We start from the raw sequence: 19874 nt of genomic DNA on the forward strand, positions 1-19874 counted from the left end.
TCAGGATATGCACAAATACAGCCTTTCATTAAAATGTTTAAACAGCAGCAACAGCAAAAAGAAGTGCCAGCAGCATAAACAATATATCTTATAATCCTATCAGTGGGTTTGTTTTAAAAGGGACACACACATGTCTACATATATATCTTGCCAGAAAGAGATTGTATTGAAAAAATTCTTATGGAGAACATGAAAATACACTAATCACATATAACATGTAGTTTTAAAAACACCACTCAAACCAAAATTTACGACTCTCTCAGATCAACCAGGTTTTTCTTTTCTTTTCTTTTCTTTTCTTTTCTTTTCTTTTCTTTTCTTTTCTTTTCTTTTCTTTTCTTTTCTTTTCTTTTCTTTTCTTTTTTCTTTTCTTTTCTTTTCTTTTCTTTTCTTTCTTTTCTTTCTTTCTTTCTTCTTTCTTTCTTTCTTTCTTTCTTTCTTTCTTTCTTTTTCTTTCTTTTTTTTTTTTTTTACTGATGCAGGATAGATGAAAGGATTCCTGGTGAAAGCATTGTTAATGTTGACTGTTAATTCAGTGTAGGTTGTGGCAGTCTGTGGTCTTAGGAAGTAAAAGAAGGGAAAGACTCATTCAGCTAGAAGGGAATGGGAATAGTGAAGGAAATGCCATTTGTTGTATTGCATGTAGAGTTTTTGTTTGGGAGAGCTGTGTTATACCATCATTAATCACCGAGATTTGGTATTTCATCTAACAGAAGTACCTTTGTGATACAATGAAATATTTTATTTTCTTGGCAATGTAAGGTTACATAACTTGCAGGGAAATGTGATTCAGTATTGGTCTATACTAAAGGCACAAGAAGATTTAACTGCGATGCAGAAGTAGTAAAAAACTAAATAAAGTGACCTGAGTTTGATGCTAAAACGATTAAGATACTAAGTAGTTCTGGTGTCATTAGAATAGTACGAGGCTTTGTACCATTTTATTCATTGATTTAATAGTACGTTATGCTATTTCAAACGTTTGATCCTGTGATTCTTGGTTTCTATTAATAGTTGAAATTTATTTACTTCATTCCACTTGTTCACAAATATTATTTGCTCTTACTTGAGCATTAGAGATTTAAAAGCTTTAGAACATGGAAAATTAAAATCATGCTTTTCACTTGGATTACATAAAATCTCTTTATAACTGATTCTAAAACCCGATGCATGATAGTATTTACACAGATGTTCAGAAAGTAAATAATAGTGGTCGGGGTTCTTACAGGGATTACGCTGTCATTAGCCGCTGTAGTTGCCCCACCCCCAACCCCGGGATAAGAAGTCATAGACATAAGTGTCAACTGAAAACTGTTTGGAATGAGAAAAGAACTCAGATCATTTCTTGTCACACTCAGAATAAAAATATCCTGACTCCTAACCTGTCTGATTGTCGAGTTTCATTTTGTAAAACTGCTATTATTTAACTCTCCTCTAGTCAGTGTTTTTGTTCCTTTCTTTCTTTGTTTTTGTTTTAGGGCCTTTGCATTTGTTCTTCCTGCACCATGAACTACTCTTTTCCACTTCTTTTTTTTTTTCTTTTTTTCCCTTTTTTTGGTGGTCCCTTCAACACTTGCACATTAGGTGGTTATCATTAGTTTTTCCCTCATCCTGGAATGTTTTCCCCCTAGATATTTACGTTCATGTCCTCACTTTATTCAGGTCTCTATCCTCAAATGTCATCTTCTGAGAGAAAATTTTCTTGTCTAAAATAGCCTTACCCTCCCAAACCTTTTTTTATCACACCCTCTCCCCTTTCCATGTTGTTTTCAATATAGCACACTTAATCTTACCTAACGTTTCATTTTGTGTTTGCTTACTGTCTCCAACACTAAAAGGCAGGAATTCTTTTGCCTCGTTCACATTTCTGTCCTTAGCATCTAGAACACCAATTGTCCGGGGGGAGGTATTCTAGTAAGTATTGATGAATGGATAAATACTTGCCTAATTAAATTGTAAAGACCAGTTACTGTGGAGCTGGTACTTTGGAGATATTTGAATAATGGGTTAGCTGTATGGGGTGATTAACAGAGGGATAAATACATATCCACAGTGGAGGTCCAGATTCCATGACCATGTGACATAGACTGGGCAAGCATAGTTTCACATCCTACTTGCCACAGTGGTTGGTCTAGGACATCTTGGCCCAAACTGAGTTCATGGGCAGAGTACCTGGCTCTATTCTATGAGGTCTTGCTATCCCCCTGTTTACTGTACCTCTTCTTAGAGTCTTTGAACCATTCAATCCCAGATTCCTTTTAATACTTGCTGTTTTTCCCCTTGAGTAATGAAAATTTTGTGTGTTGCTTACACTCTAAAAGTTCTGCCCAATACAGGTGGGAAGAGACAGGTCATGTGAATTAGTTCAGATGTTTATAACTATTATCATTAGCTTTGAGCTGATACTGGTCTATGGAAAGGGCTGCTGAGTATAGTCCTGCATTTTCAAGTTCTTTTGTTTTAGGTCTCCGAGGCTGAGTAGAAGATAAGGAAAAAATTTTACATCTATATTTCAAGAACTCAAGTTATAGGACATATGAGTGTCCATAGATGTCTACACATTTTTACCAATGGCTAGAGAATTACTCATTTGTTTTTTCAATAGATATTTAATGAGTGTTTATCTTGTGTAGGATATTTTACGTACATGCAAAGGTTAATTAATTCATTTATCAGAGTAATTTATTGAGTGAAAATTCTATGCTGTGCTTTTTGGGGGCAGAGATGAACAAGCCCTGGCCGCTGCCCTAAAGGAGGCTGCCGCCCGGGAGGATGGAGCGTGACAAGCAAACAGATATGTACAAAGCAGTGTGGCAGTGTGAGGACACCAAGGAGGTAGTCAGCAGTTGTAAAGCTAAGGCATGGGACAGATAGGAGTTTCCTGGAAGGCTCTAAAGGAATGGAAAAGATGAATAGGTGTTTACTAAAGAGAGGCATTTGATATATAGAATCAGAACTGGAATTATAAAGAGCAGAGTTGGGACTTCTGGACCAATGGGAAGAATGGCTCTGCAGAATGGCAGGAGCACATAGCCTCAGAGGAGGAGGGATTGGGTGAGGGATAGGACTGAAGAGGAGGCAGAATAGGCTAAGAGCTGGGGCTGTATCTTGAAGGTAGTGAGGAGTTACTTAAAAGATTATTTAAGGGAATAGCAGAGCACATTGATATTTAGCAGGATCCCTGGCATGACAAAGTGGAATATGGGCTGAAGGTATATAAGGCAAGGCAGGATGACCACGAAGGGCAGATATCTGAAGCCACATGATCTTAGATACAGACTCATCTTTAGAGAAAGAAGAGAATCAGGGAACGTTACCTGAGCAGAGGCTCCAGATTCAGCTTCAAGAGGGCACTGGGCACAGTAGACATGCTACCGAATCAGGTTTGGCTGCTTGCTGCCCATAAGCCAGTAATTCATAAGCCAGTAACTCGAGAGACAACAGTTTGGTAGAAAGAAAGCAGATTTATTCAGGAGCCACCACCCTGAGAGGATGGTGGACTGCTGTCACAAAGGTGGTACCGCCACTCCAGTGCAGGCAGGGGTTACAGGGAGAGGGCTGGGCAAGAGATAAGGGAGAAACTCCAAAGCCCCCGGGAAAGGGCTGCATCCTGGTAGCCAAGGCCATCTATCTTGTCCTTACAGCCTTGCTTGTTTCTCAGGCCATTTGATGGGAGAGGCAAGTAAAACAAAGGGATTAACAAGGAGGGGGTGGGGAGCTCAGCTTTTCCTGTGTGAGTCAGTGTGGTGAACTCCCCTTGGCAGCATGTTCTGGTAAGTAACCTGGAGCTAGCTGGTCAAGGGGAGGTTGGGGAGGATTTTTGCAATCAACCTTCAGGCACCAAACGGTTTGGTCACTGCTGGCTCCCTCTAGAAGTGTGTTTCTAGAGTTCTCAATCAAGTAAACTGTTTATCTATAAGTTAGACATTAGTTAAGGCATTTTTATGCACTTAAAATATGAGAGAGATTGTAAAGACAAAAAGGGAAAAGAATAAAAATGGTTACAATCATATGACTATAATAAAACCACAATAATCACAGTTACACATTCCTGATAAGTCCAGTAGACATGACATGTCAACTTCCCCAACAGTTGAATTATCTCCATAACTCAACCAGTCATATTTCTTATTAAATGACAAACCTAGGCATCAGAAATGAGATCTTGGAAAACAGATGACTAGCATTGACCAGTACTTTTTGTGAAACAGCTTGGTCTGAAGAGATAGATGTCTGGGGAAAATGGATCAAAGTTGATTGGGACACTTGACAAATATTTCTGTGGCTGGTTATTTATATAGAAGTTACTGGAGCCATAATCTCATCTTTCTCCCACGTAGAATATATATTTGATTTTTTTCTAGTGTGAAGCATAAGTATTTTATTCATATTCCAAAAATAAAGCAGTTCAAAAAACTCGTGTGCTGAGTGGCAAATGCATTTAATGTTTATTTGTAGTGACTTTTATTTAGCCCTTGAATTTTTACAGACACTGTTGCATCAGAAAAATACTTTAAAAGATCACTGGTCAAATTCTAACAATTCCCCTAGAAAATTACAACAAAGAAATGTCTTCTAATAAGCTTGTTTAATACTAAATTTTAATTAGTACAAGCATTCAACTTGGTTTTGATTCAGTGTCTTCAAGTTTACCTTCTTCTATAAAATATTTATGTAGTAAAGATGGGTAAGAAGGTGGAAACTAGTGTAAAAGGTATACATCTAACATGTGTTTTAAGGTGTTTGTGTATCTGTATATATGAATGTATATATTGCTTTTTCAAGAATTGTCTACTTTTGGAATAATGTGGTAAAAATCTAAAAAAGTATATCATGTTTGAGGTTAAGTATATTTGATCAATTAAATTTGTAACCTTAGTCATTATTTTTATGGTACTGGAAGCACTATGTTTAGAGATAATGAGAAGTAAACACATTCACTAACTTGTAGCGGTGACATTTTACTAAAAACCATATAGTAATAGTTTGATTTTTTTCAGAAGTAGATTGGATTCACTGAGAATTGAAATAATTTGAGAATTCAGTAAACGTACTCTTAGTTTAGTTGCCTCAATGGTAAGCATGTAAATTCTGAGTAAAACTCAGAATTTATTTGACTTTATTTGAAATAATAGAAGTAATAGTAATAGTGATGGTGGTGGTTTTAATAGTGCTTAGTAGTACTAGTAGTATCTAGTAGCCCTTAGCACAGAGTCCATTGTTTTATACAATACATGTTTTCTGAAAACATAATTCAAGACATGTTATGTCTATATGTTTCTTTCATTTATTATTTTTAGTTCTTACAGTAGCCATGTAAAGTAGGAAATATTCCCTTCATTTTATAAATGAGGGGATTGAGGCATTAAGGAATTAAATACTTGCTTCACGATCATACAGCTAATAAAGACTAGCAGTTAAATCTAGGCATGTCTGACTTTAAGCTCAGGTTGAGATTATTACTGTGTTCTTTCTACCTGATTTCTCACTTCCCCTTTCAGTCTTATATTAGAATCCTCGTGTTTAACCCTGGCTACAGTCAGAGCTTACACAGTATTGATTTTGTATTGTAGGTGGTTGGAAAAGAGAATCCCACTAGAACGAATAGCCAATAATGATGTGTTTGCTGGTGGTGTTGGTCAGAATCCTGATAGATCAGATTTCCCAGGATCATTACCACAGTCCTAGGACATCAATTAACTGTATGGTTTGTAGGTGATTAAGTCACCAAAAAAGATATAACTCAAACAAGTATTAGCGGATGTAACAATGCTTTACTCACATGGAGAAGAGGCAGAACAAGATCAGCTTTAGTAGTGAATGTCAGTTCCCTGTGGCCCGTGAGTCTCGCCCCGCAAACCAGCTGTCTCAGGGAGGTCTCTGTGCACCCCTTTGTGCTTCAGATATAGGTCCCCATTCCCTTCCTGCCTGGAACAGAGATAGCAGTGGGGTTGACCAGATGCCACAGGACATAGAGGCTTAAGCAGACCAAAGAAGTACATGTCAAACCCAGAACAGGTAAAGGTGTTCCCAAACAAAGGGATACGACTAGTACAGGCTGAGAGCTCTTTTATCTGTTTGTAAGGAAACCTTCTGGGCCCAAGAGATTCTTAAGAGGCTACGTAAGGGTGACAAGCTGCACTTGATTGCCTTTCTCAACCATACTTATGTTGTACCAGAAAGATCTCATGGTTAGGAGTTGGGTGAGAGAGGTCAACTCTATTTTCAGAATTATTCTTAATTGTTGGTATTAGTCCGACAATTGGATTAGAGGTTTATTTGTATTTTTAAGTTTGTGTGTGGTGCTGTAAAAGTGTTAGGTTATTTGTATTCAATGTTATCAATTAATCATTACAGGTAATCCTACTTTCTTAAATTTACCAGTTTCCTAAACTATGGTACAGGGATCTATTTCTTTGTTATTTGGGATTCTGTCAAGATAGTTAATGTGGCTCTTTATCCTAAAACTAACCACGGAGAAACTGTAGAAGAGGAAAACATGGATCAGAGCAAATAACTAAAATAACTATGAAAAACTCCAGGGGTGACTGAGGCCGTTTTGAATTGGTCATACATGTGTGGTTCAGCCTAGAATACACAGCGGCATGAGGAATTAGAGCATACATTATTTTAATTTTTTTTCCCTTTAAATTTTGTTTTCATCTGATTTTCTCCAGTGGCCTTGAAATGATAATTGCCTTCCCTTCTGCTACAGAAATTGATGTCAGTAGGATCCAGTTAGGGCAGCATGAAAGCCCTGCTGGGGTGAGGAGCTGATGAAAACAGGTACAAGTTAACTAGGAAACCCAGGGCAACTATTCTTCCTAGGGCTTGCAGATTATGCTTTACAGAGATTGCTTTCTCCAGTGTTGCTGCTTTTCAGAGTTAAAAAGGCTAATCCCTTTCAAAGGAGTTGCCTGGCTGTAGGCAGCAAAAGAAGTGATCAAGAGTGGCTATTTGGTGCTTGTGGCTCATCCCTTCCATCTTTCTCAGTTTCTTCGGGAGGTATAATTGTAGGACTTGGGTTTTGGCCATTTCCCACACACGTTTTCACATTTACTAGCTCATATCCTTTGCTGAATATGACTTCATAGGCCAAAATAATTAGATGCATGAAGAGTATAGACTATTGAAAATAGAAAAAAAAATGAACGGAATAGTATATACCTCATGAAGCAGAATCATTCAAACAGAGGAATCAATAATTTAAAGTAAACATAATAAATATACTCAGTGACAAAGGAGGATAGTAGTAGTATTAAGAACGAAGAAGTCAAAAAGAACAAAATCAAGAATATTAAATATTACAAATGTAGAAGTGAAGTAAAGAACTGACTAAATCAGATAAATAGGATGGATACAAGTGAAAAATGAGTTAATGAAGATCATGTTGTAGAAATCTGAAGGTGGAAGAAAAATAGAAAACATCTAGAAGGCTAAGAGATACAGAGGAGATAGTAGTGTCAACATTGAAATAATAGGATTCCCAGAAGGGAGAAAAGAATTTGGAGGAAAGAGAAATATCCAAAGAAGTGATGGTGTATTACGAAGAATTAAGAAAGGACTTCAGATTGAAAAGGCTCTTAGAATGCCAAAGAGGAAAGATAAGAAATTCTAAATCTTGATAAACTAGAGAAATTTAAGGATAGCTGAAGAAATTAAAAAGTTCTGGAGCCAAAGAATGGATTATCCACAAGTTAACATGAATCAGACTGTTATCTTTTCAGCCCCTTGGTTCTCAGTTATTTTGCATATTTGAAGTTAGGGAAATCATCTATATAATATATAATTCAAAACTTGGAAAATAAATTCATTAATTCATGCCGCATTTGATAAAGTATTTTTCAATGTGATAAGGGACGTATTTTGTTTATAACCTTCCTGCTTGAAAAAAGATTTAGGGTGGCCGATCACAGTATATAATTTTTGGATTTTGTATAAATATTTGGGAAAAGTTGCTGTCATTTTCATTAAAGAGATACTTTTTTTTTTTTTATTTGATCTCATATTGGGGCATGTACTTTTTAAGAAATGTTTTTGCAGCCATATATATATAAAATGGATGCTTTTCTGTTTCTAATAATTGCATATGACACAAGTGATTTTCAGTTGCTCTTCATGCTCCTAGATTTTTAATTATTTAATAGCATGTTGTTACTACTTATGTACCAGAAAGAAGTAATGTTCATCTTTGGTTCAGAGATTCTTTGTCCAGTAGAAATACAATGTGAGACATATATGCAATTTTAACAATTTCTGGTATCCACATTAAAAAAAGTTTTAAAAGTATGAAATTTACTCTTTTATTTAACCTATATATATAATATTTTAACATGTAATCAATATCATATTTTCAATAAGACAGTTTATATTTTTTCTCCATATTAAGGCTTTGAAATTTGGTGTGTATTCTATAGTAGTGGTCCCCAACCTTTTTGGCACCAGATACTGATACTCCTATGAAAATCTAATGCCTGATGATCTGAGGTGGAGCTGAGGTGGTGATGCTAGCCCTGAGGAGCAGCTGCAAATACAGATAAGGCTTTGCTCACTGGCTTGCCCGCTGCTCACCCCTTGCTGTGCAGCCCAGTTCCTAACAGGCCACGGATTGGTACTGGCCCATGGCCTGGGGCTTGGGGACCCCTCTATTACAACACATCTCCATTTGGACTAGCCACCTTTCAAGAATTCAATACCAGAAGTGGCTAATAGCTACCATATTGCCAGTACATCCCAAAAGCAAATGATGGTTCAGTTATTCTGAGAATTGTTTGGTGGCTTAAGAGCTTCTTATAAGACTTCAGTTGTATTAATGGATCAGAGAACTGGGTGGCCCTATAGCAAGTGATACACATATCCATTAACTGTAGCTAATAATAAAAAGGAGCACTAAGACTATAAGATATTATTAGATTGCTATAGTTTTCAGGGTAAAATTTATGTTAAACACAGATCTACAAAATGTTCTGAGATTGACTGACTGGTTTTACAGTTTTATTTCTTAAGTCCAGATAGTTCTACCTGGATACCTAACAGGCAGTTCACACGTAACAAGGACAAAACTGAACCTCTGTCTTTCCCTTCACATCTGCTTCTGCTCATAGTAGCGAGAGTCATCTGTTCTTTCCTACCATGGGGGCCAAAAATTCTTTCTTTGGCTTCCAGTTAGAATGTTGGTGAAAAGTCACAGCCTACTGTTGCAATTGTCCAGTTTCCTTAAGTCCTTAGTTGCCCATACTTTTACCGCGACGTATCTTTAATGAAGAAGTCAGCTGAGTACTTTTAGACAATGTTAATGTCATTTGTTATTTTTTTACTGAGATTTTGGACAAATAAATGTGCCTTTTGGTACTTGTCTTTAAAATTCTGTCAGCTGTCTGATAGTTCTCGTGCCAACACTGTTGAAGCATCTTGATAGGACTGATTTTAGTTCATACTGGCATTTATTTTACATTTGATTAAAATGAACAAACTAAGGGGCAGATATAAGTCTGACAAACTAGATCAGGAAAAACCAAACTTTGTTATTTGGTGTGCTGTGCTTTGTTTAGGGGATCTTGTGGCCATTTATTAGAGAAAGCAAACTTTAACTAAGATGTAGAGTTCTTTCTCCCAACTTTATAACTGTTGATGATTTTTTAGTTGGAACAAAATGCATTTTTATTGAAAATGCTTCAAAATAATACTGATTTGAGTCTTTCAGTGTATAGTGAGATCTTTTGGAACTAACATTGCTTAACTAACAAAAAAGGTTTGTGTTTCCCTTAAAATATGTAACAAACATGAAGATGTCAGATATAAAAGATGGCTATTGCTCAGACTTGTCCTTTGCTTGTCTGGTTATCCATCAAACACTATCAGCTCGATTGTGTCAGAAAGTATGAAATAATGAATGTCATTGGAAAGCAGTCAGTCAAATGTATATCAAGGTCTTCTAAAAGTCTCAGCTAACTGTTTTGATATCAGAGGATGTTTTACAAATACGATGTGCTAAAGTGATTACTTTTAGGGAATGTATCTTTGAACATGCTTACTTTACCTTCTCTTTATTTCATACCTTGGTACTTTGAGCCAGACAGGGTAGATACACTTAATATTAAGTCATGGTTGTCTAGAATCCACACCCTCAACAGCTTGCAGTAAATATTAGCGAGGTTCCATTCCGTCACTAAAATGGCAGCTCATAATTTTGGGTGGTCAGAACAATAGGCAGTTGTTACAGTAGCCACATTCTTCTTAAAAAATCTTTTTCAGCTAAGCAAGGATTCTTTCATTTTTCAGACCTTTTCATCTCTTCTTACCATAGAATCTAATTATCATTACCAATTTTAACAAAATAGAAAAGATCACAAACTGAAAGGAAATAAGGAATAAGAAAAATATCTACTTTTTTTAGGAAAGTGGAATTTTGCATGCAATTTTAATTTTTAAGATCATCTAGATTAACAATGAAATGACTTATTCCTTTATATTAATATATTTAGGGGCTTGGGTCTGTGTTCTTTAGGGGATTGTAGTTATTTGAAACATGAGTTTAGAAATGAGAAGACATCAGTGATCCAGGGTGCTATTTGTGCTAATTACTAATTTTGGAGGGGGAGGGGAATCAAGAAAGAAGGGAAGAGGGTTTTGGGATTCCTGTTGTGTTTGTATAAATATATCAAAATACATGTATTTCATTTTTTTCATCCTGCTTCAGTAGTATTAAATGAATTTTGTGTCTAAACTTATGATGGATTAAAATCTTTTGGAAAATGCATCTCATCTGACATTAGAGTGCTGACCTGAAAAGTCCAGTTGGTGTGTTTAAATGTCTTTATCAAAGTTAAGGCATCATACTCTCTATTTCCTTTTCAAATTAATGGTTGTTACTGATTTTTATGTCCTATTAATAACAATTGCTTTTTCTGTTCTGATTTGTTTCAAATACAATCAGAAGTTTTATAATTAATTATAGACTCTAGTTTTAGTAGGTAAAAAACATGCTCCTGTGTATAATTGAAAGCTGGTCAAATATTTTAAGAAGCTTCTTTCAGAGAGACTTAAATATAGAAATTCTTTAGTGGAGGAACAAAATTATATAATAGTCATTTATTTTCAAAGGAAAACTGCAGGACTACTTCATAAACAGAGAAGATAACTAAAATTTCAACTAAATTGAATAAAACCAAAAAACAGTGTAATATCTGATTATTTCAAGTTGGAGAAAGAGACTGAGGTGTGGAGGTACATAGAGCTATTTTACACTTAACTAAGCACATTTTCTACATCTACAAAGGCAAGGTCTCTATCAAGGAAGAAATTGAGGTGCTTTGAGAAAGGAAAAACTAAGTCATAGAAGCAAGAAAGAGTAGCTGAAGTTGGAAGCAAATGAATACTTTTTGCAGTGTCTGTTAACATAAACATCAGAGGTTTGTTGTCAGCTGTCAGGGGCTACCAATCTTGAATTATACATTTGGATCAGTGGTTTGAAGTTTGGCTGTGATCGGAAATGGATGTCTATATATCCTTGTTGATTGGTTTTTAATCACCTAAGGCCTTCCAGTTCTTCAAGTGCATTCCCAAGCACTGTTCGTTTGGCCACACGTCGGGTCACTGTCACAGAGGCTTTATTTAATAAAATCCTATCCACCTCCTTTGCTCCACTCCCTGTTGCTCTGTCTTCATGTCCAAGTGTTAAGTCCAAATCAAGGGAAAAAGAGTTCTTGTAGGAAGATGAAAGTATGTACTTAGCGCATACATATCTTTTGTATGTCTCTTCACTTGGGTAATTAAATGTAATTGCATATCTTTTGATGTTAATTTCGGCCTATTTAATAAACAAATTGAAGTTTATAAGTGTAGTGCAGAAAAGGTTTTTAAAGTCTCCAGCATTAGAAGGGGTACACTGTTTAGTAATATTTAGAAAGGAGATAAGGTTGCCAATGTAATGAGTGGTTTATGTCTGACATTATAATAGGAAATAGACTCAGCAGGAAGTTAAAGAATTTTGGATTATGCTACTTAAAGAAGATAAATAACATGCACTCTGAAAGCCGCTATTCTGTCTGGGCAGTCTTTTAAACATTTACTAGAAGCCAATAGATACAGTTGGCAACTCCAGTGCACATAGTATAATTTATGTGCATATTTAGGAAGCTTTATGAGAAACGTCCCCATAATAAGATCTTGCACAGGATTCATGCTTGCAACAAACACTAAAGGAACAGTTTGGTTCTGGAAAACCTAGATAAGTATTATTTCTTACGTTAAATAGGAAAACGACAAACATAAATTTAGGCAAATATAGGTATTTTGGGAGACAAAAATGATGAATGAAAATACGATAATGAATAAGGAACTTTAGGACTTCAGTTTTTACCTCACAAGTTTATTAAACAAATGAAAAATCCAGGAATTTAAATGATTTTTTAAAATCTTTGCATATAAAATTTTATGGCTGCAACAAATGTCAGCTTTGTCTGTAATTGTGGTAGTCATATGAAATGGCACAAGACATGGTCAGTAGCAAGGCCCAGAACCACCTCAGCCAACTCCTCAGTCCCAAATGTACCACTGCAGACTTCTTTCAGTGGGGCTGTAAGGAGTGAAAATGTGGTCATGTATTTTCTAAAGCTATAGGATGGCCAAAATATATGGGACTGTGTATGCTAGGGACTACATAAAGTACACATAGGAGAATAATGGCACTGTTTTACCCAATCATAAAATAACTAAGTATTATTTTTATAGTGAGACCAAGAAGAACATGTTTTAGAATCACGTGCAAATTTTGAGTGAATTTTTAAGATAAACAGATGAGACTAAAGAATTTGTCGCTTAGGCACAAAGGTTACCTTTTCACTCTACTTGGATGTTCAGGGTACCTTTGGTTGAATAGTTTGTGAAGCCCTGGGTATAATGTCACTTTTAGGGATATTATGAGGATTAGAGTCTATATAGGACTTCCAGTAGAATGCCCTGCATGTAGTAAAAAGATGAGGAATGCTAGCTGTGTGGCTGCTGCTCTTATTTCTGCTCTACAAGAACAATGCTTTAAGAGGACAAGCAAAATGTTGACAATTTAATCTCTTGGGTGCCGACATGAAAGACAAAACATGTTGAATTTTGCTTGCCAGATCTTTGTTTTGCCTATGCAAAGTCTAATTGTAAACCTGCTTGCTATAGTAGCTTAAGAACTTCGAACCTAAATTAAGAGGGTATTCTAGAAGTAAAATGATTTTATGGGTGTTTTATTCTAAGGGAGAAAATTCAGCGATCTGTGTACATTTATCACTGCATATCTCTTAATACCTTTTTTTCTTGTTCAAGCAATTGTTTTACATTTCTAAATGATGTAGAGCATCAGTAAGGTGCTTAGATTAGCCTTTGAATAACAAGCTTCTTTTCACATCATAGGTTTCATGATCAAAAATCAGCAATGGGATGTCTGTTTGCACTATTCCCAGGTTTACTCTCTCAGTTCTTCATATCATCCGGACCCCTGAACTGGAAATATCTTGTTAACTCTGCACTGTTTAATATTCTTTAGAAATTAAACTACTTGGGCATGTTTAGAGCTTAAATGGAATCTATGCGTTCTGCTTGACAAAGTCGTAGGTTGGTTTTTAGAGCCTACATATTGAAAATCGTGTTTGTGGCCAGCTGATAGAGAAATTTCCATGTACCAAAGCATTGTAGTGATGAAACCACCACTGTTGTGAAGATCAAGTGAGATAATGTGTGCAAGAGCGCTATGAAAACCAGGAGATGCTGTTGGCATCTAAGCACTCGCCTGTTAGGATTAGTGACGAACAGCATCTCAGCCAGCCAAGAGAGAACATGAAACTGGAGAACAAGTTTGTTTCCAGGAGCAAGGGGGAATATAATGTAGATTCTCACAGTTTGAGATTTGTAATTGGGATTGTTGCTATTATAAGAAAATGCGTTTAAAAACAGAGGATTTTCTGTTGTTAAAAATCAACGACATTAAGAGAGCAGCTGCTTGTAAAAGTTAATTTTACATGACATCTGCCTTGGTTTCAGTAATAAAAATGATAGTTCTGTAGAACAGCCTGTTCTCTCCTGTGATAACCCTTTTTTTTTTTTTTTTTTTTTTTTTACTGCAAGATATCTGTTTAAATAAATTGTTGCCTTTGGGTTTCAGAAATTATTTTCTCAACCTATAAATTGTGTGTCTCTTAGAATATATGCATAAGTATAATCTCTGCATCTTCTGTATAGTAGTAAAGAGTTGGTATTCCGGATTTTGAGTTGTTAATCTTGGGGAGGGGTAAGGTATAACAGGCACCATCTCAAATCCTATATGAAATGAAATGAGGAGAGTGTAAAGACATTTTGAAAGACATTCCCTTTTGTTTATCATTTAAAAAGACACTCAGTGGATACTTCGTGCACACAAAAACCTGTATGTGCACGTTTATAGCAACTTTATGTATAACTGCCAAAACTTGGAAGCATCCAAGATGTCCTTCAGTGGTGAATGGATAAATAAATTGTGGTACATCCAGATGATGGGAAACTAAAAAGAAATGAGCTGTCTAATCATGAAGACATAGACGAATCATAAATACATATTACTAAGTGAAAGAAGCCAATCTGAAAAGGCTTCATACTGTATGTTCAACTATATGACCTTCTAGAAAAGGCAAAACTATGGAAACAGTAAAAAGATCAGTGGTTGCCAGGAATTAGTGGGGAGGAAGGCATGAAGAGGTAGAGCAAAGAGAATTTTTAGGGCAATGAAACTGTTCCGTACAGTACTACAGGAGTGGACACATACCATTATACATTTCTCCAAACCAATAGAATGTACAACACCAAGAGTGAACTCTAAGGTAAACCATGGACTTTGGGTGATAAAGAGGTGTCAGTGTAGATTCATCAATTATAATAAATGTACCATTTTCATGGCGGATGTTGGTAATGGGAGAGGCTAGGCATATGTGGAGCAGAGGGTATATAGGAACTCTCTGTACCATCCTCTCAATTTTGCTGTGAACCTAAAACTGCTCTGAAAAATAATTCAATTAAAAGTGAAAAATAAAAAACCAGAACAACCCCCCCCCCCAATTTGATCTCTTTGTCATTTGTAAATGTATATAAATGCCACTGCCCCGATATCATTGGAAGAGAGTACAATTCTGCTGCTTTGAGTAGAACAAGATTGTATGAAAAGAAGGTCTAACTTGTACTGATTACCTAGCTTGGATTTCTGTTAAGGTACAACTTTGATATTAGTGCATATTGTCATTCTTCTTGAGCTTTGTTAGGAAGCCGAAGTGAGTGGTAGAGGGTAAAAACACCAGAGAACAAAATTGGGCAATATTTTCCAAGTGAGCATTGTTTTCCTGTCGTTTTTATGTGTTTTAATTTAGCCAGTGTTGGGTGAGTAGTTCAGAGAGAAGGAATTTATTATTTTAAAATGAAGCTATCCTCCTGGTCTTCATTTTCAACCCATTGAGTTACCTTTGTTTTCCCAATGTCTGTTGACTCTTTAAGAACCCTTTACCGTATTTACTGATGTAGTTACCTCTTTGTGTATTCTTGTTCCCTCACTTCATGCCTGTCATTTGAAGAAGAAAATTATGAAAATATTTTTTTTTCTTTTTACAGGCCCCTTTAAAAAAATTAGGCTTCAAAATAGCAACTGACTGACAGAAAAATCTCCTTTAGGATTTTAAGGGCAGCAGTCAACTTCATAGCTGGAGACAGAGTGCTTTCCTCAGGGAACATTTATTTTTCTTTTTCCGGAGTGAAATTCATTTATTTCAGTTGTGTAACAAAAGAGTTAAAGGAGCTGCTGCTTGTAGTCTAATAAATCTGTAGTTGCTTCATATCAGTGTTATAAAACTTTTAAGTAGTCTTTTGGCAAAATTCTTTATTTCTCTTTATTATCTCACCCACACTAGGGATAGCACATACCTGGCAGGTATTTCTAATCTTCTTTTCCATATCCAGAGCAAATATTGGTCATCAGTCTTGTTCTCTTTCCTAAATGTGGCTTGGAACAAACTCACAACACACTACCCTAATAAGCTACCACTAGTGAATGACAAATTGGATGTCTCTGCTCTATGTATAATCCCTAGGATTTTTTAGCCAGTCCATTGCCTTACTTGCTACTTTATTTTGCTGATAACGCCAAAATATAAATCTTTAGTTCCATATCCTTTCGTGGGCTCTATATCCATGTAATTTTCAGTTGCTTATTGTATATTCAACGGACCTCAAATTCACCATGCTTATAACTAATAATGTCCTTTTCTTTCCCCAACCTTCTCGTCCTATAGTCACTGTATTGCAGTTAATATAACAGTCTACCCACCTGATGTCCTCCCTTCTCCTTCTGTGTTAGGCCTGAAGTTATGCAGGGTATATCTCCTTCATATCTCACATTTACGTTTTCCTTTCTATTGCTACTGCCTCTGCTATAATTTGGTTCTTCATTTTGGATTCCAGGATCACCCCTCTCCCAGCCATTCTTCACCCCCTAGAAAATCAGCCTGCCCTCCCTCCCTCCCTCTCTTGAGCTACTTCAAACACAAATGAATGTAAAAGAATATGACAAGCACCCATGTACTTACCTCTAGGATCATAATTCTAAAAATAACTTTTTCCATGTTGATTAAGTGGAAAGTCTTAAGAATAAAATATTACCTGTGTTTACGTTTCTCTTAAAAAGATAAGAGAACCCAGCATGCTTTCTATCCAGGTTTTACCATCCTTGAGTAGGTTGATCTTCTAATTGCTATTAGGATTTCAGTGTTCTTAAAGCTTTGTCCCTTTTTGGTGGCAGTGTTTTGAGATCAATATTTTGGACACTCAAAATAACTAACCAGAAACACAACCCATTTATTTTACAGTAGTATCTTGAAAAGTGTTTGACACAGCATTTTAATTTTAGCATTGTTAAATAAATGCCAAAGAATGTTTCTTTACATCTTATAAATGAATCTTATTTAATAGAGTTTACACTGTTCCTTATTCACTTCCTATAAATTTTGAAGTAGCTTCAGTCTTGCCAGAGTTTTTGTTTTTGTTTTTGTTTTTCTGTTGTGTTTTTTTTTTTTTTTTTACTATAAAAGACTTTGAACTTTGATGTAAGTTTTAAGTTTTTAGTAATGTGGGAAAATTATATATTTATCTGATATTTCTGCTTTATTTGTAGCTATCATTTAATGATGCCCCCTATCCCTACCCCCAGATGAGCTAAAAGCAAAAAGACATAGATTAGAAGGAATTATACCATGATTATTTTTTTGGTAGTGCTTGTTATAGTATAACCATAATTTGAGTTTTGGACCGTTTTGGGCTACTTGTTTCCTTTGAACCAGGGAGCCATAGTTTAAGCTGCATTGAATGATTGAGCATTTCCCCTCCTTTCATATACTTAAGAATAGTCTATGGCCATGCCACCCTGAACAAGCCCAATCACTTCTGATCTCAGAAGCTAAGCAGGATCGGGCCTGGTTAGTACTCGGATGGGAGACCACCTAGGAAGACCAGGTGCTGTAGGTATAAAAAATAAAAAAAAATAGAAATTGTAAGTTGACAAGGTCCTTGCAATCTATGAGGTCAACCAAGGGTTGCCTCACCTAAAAAAAAAAAAAAAGAAAAGATACCTAAGATACTCTATTTAGCTAGATATGAAAAGAGAAATATGTGTGGCTCTTCTAGTTGATAGGTCATATAAACTTTAAAAATGCAAGACCTTTAAAAGGGTCAGTGTCTATGGCAGATTTTTCTAAACTCATACTTTTTTATTTTTTTGGAAATATTTGAGAGAGGTGAAACTTTCATTCACTTCATAATATTTATTAGTTCTTACTGCATGCTGTACCACATGCTGTTTGTTGCAGTGGGGGACAAGGTTCCTGCTCTGATGGAGTTTATATTCTTGTGGCGAGAGAGACACAAGTGAACAATCTAATAAATAAGATAATATCAGGTAATGAAAAATGTTGTGAGATACCTGAGTAATACAATACTTGCAGAAAGGATGCTACTTTTTTTTACCTAAGGTGGTTAGGGAAGGCCCAAGGGCCCTGGGAGGGGGTTTCATTTGAACCTAACCCCAAATGTTGTGAAGGAACCTTCAGTGCAAAAATTTGGGAATCTTCAAGACTGAATGTCCATGGGTTTGTGAATCTCGAAGACCATTGTCCTGTTTTAAAAAGAAAAGGGAATAAGAAATGACAGAAGCACACTGGGATGGGGGCAGAAGCCTCTGAATGGTTTATCTGTGAATTGTGGAGTGCTTTGAATCATTGTGGCAGTGAAAAGTATCCCGTATTGTGTGGGTTCTGATCTCGGGTGCCAGCAACTAGCTGCTTATGGTCTGAAGAACCCAGTTTCCTCAAGAGTAATAGGACCGGGTTGGACCAAACACTTCCAGACTCTTTTTTGTTTTGTTTTGGTGCTTTTGAATCTGTGATATTTATTGGCAATAAAAGGAGAATTATTAGTTGGCAAATGCATTATTTTTTTTTTTTTACCCAAGTATATGGAAAAATGCAAGATTTACTCAATGATACTAATCTTTAAAATGAGAGTTGTTTAAGAATTAGTAATCTGTAGTACTTGTCTAAAATAGCACAAACCTTGCATTAGTTAATTCAGTGTGCTAGATATATTCTTAATAATGAAAGGACATCTTAAAAGCTCACCTCTGACCTCTCAGCAATAAGAAATGAACTATAAATTATGCCAACTTTTATTATGGCTCCCATGAAACAGCCCTGACTCAAACAACCCATTTAGGCTTCACGTATGTAAACTGTGATAGATCTTCTTTCTCTTTCATTCTTGATGATTTACATGTCAAGGATATTGTTGTTTTAGAAAAACAAATGAGCATTCTATTTAAACTAGACGGTTATTCATTTTGGATTGTAGAGGAAAGTCCTTAATGCTGAAAATTCTTGTTTTGATAGTATATTGCTTTCTTGGAAGGCTGACATTGTGATTTAGTTTTGATTTAGATTTAGTTTTGCTCAAAGCAGGAATTTGAAATGCTTGAAGTATGAAATGTAGATACGCTTTTGTTTTTATCAATGACTGGAATTACACAGTAGCATGTTTTCGGATTTGTCACACATTCAATAAATACTTATTAAATATCTGTTATGTTGCACGTGCCTGGAATGCAGTGCCACTCATAGTCCACTAGATGTAGTGGTAACTACTTGGGCTCAGACAGAAATTTCTTGAAGCTATGATGGAGCCAGAAGTTCCTAAAATGAAGTTTACATCCTGTTAGCTTTGCCACTTTAAAGAGCTTTGGAATACTACTTTTATTACCTCATCCCCTTAACATGAAGAGATACGGACTCCTTTTGAAAATGCTAATTGTTTTAAAAGTTGAAAGCAAAACCTTTGTAAAACTCAAAATCTTCCTTGAGATAATTTTACTCAGAGCCAATGCTTTAGGAATTCTGATCCATGGTTTAGGAAATCTTGTCAGTATTCAAACTTGAAATAAATTGTGGGGGTGGGAATGAGGTGGGAAAGAAATCAAATTGTTGAGCATATGTGTTCCAGAAACCCGAGCTATGACAAATTTCTACCTGATATGCTCCCTTGTGTCTTGTGGAGCTGGCAGAAGTATAATCAGTCACACTCCTCCTGTGCCCAGTGTTTCAGCAACGTGCCTCCAAAGGAGAATTTCTGTTGATAGAGCAGGTATAATAACTTTAGCCTGAGAGCCTAAGGGAATTCTTAAATGGTTTTATTTAGGGGATTGGTAAACATTTATTTTGAAAATTTCACTCTGGCCTTGGTGTGAAGAATAAATTAGGCAAGAGGCAAGAATGGAGGCTGAAACTGTGAAATGGAGATGTTGTATTAAGTTTAGGAAGAGGAAATGAAGGCTG

The 19874-nt window shown here is 35.9% G+C and overlaps 1 protein-coding gene and 1 pseudogene across 4 annotated transcripts in view; both read left to right on the forward strand.

Annotated features, from left to right (window-relative positions):
* Positions 1-19874, forward strand: part of PRIM2 (DNA primase subunit 2) — a 241133-nt gene that overhangs the window by 117465 nt on the left and 103794 nt on the right. The window lies entirely within an intron of this gene.
* LOC118606886 lies at positions 17402-17520 on the forward strand (annotated as a pseudogene).

This window comes from Rousettus aegyptiacus, unplaced genomic scaffold, assembly GCF_014176215.1.
Source record: "Rousettus aegyptiacus isolate mRouAeg1 unplaced genomic scaffold, mRouAeg1.p scaffold_m13_p_1, whole genome shotgun sequence".
Lineage (NCBI taxonomy): Eukaryota > Metazoa > Chordata > Mammalia > Chiroptera > Pteropodidae > Rousettus > Rousettus aegyptiacus.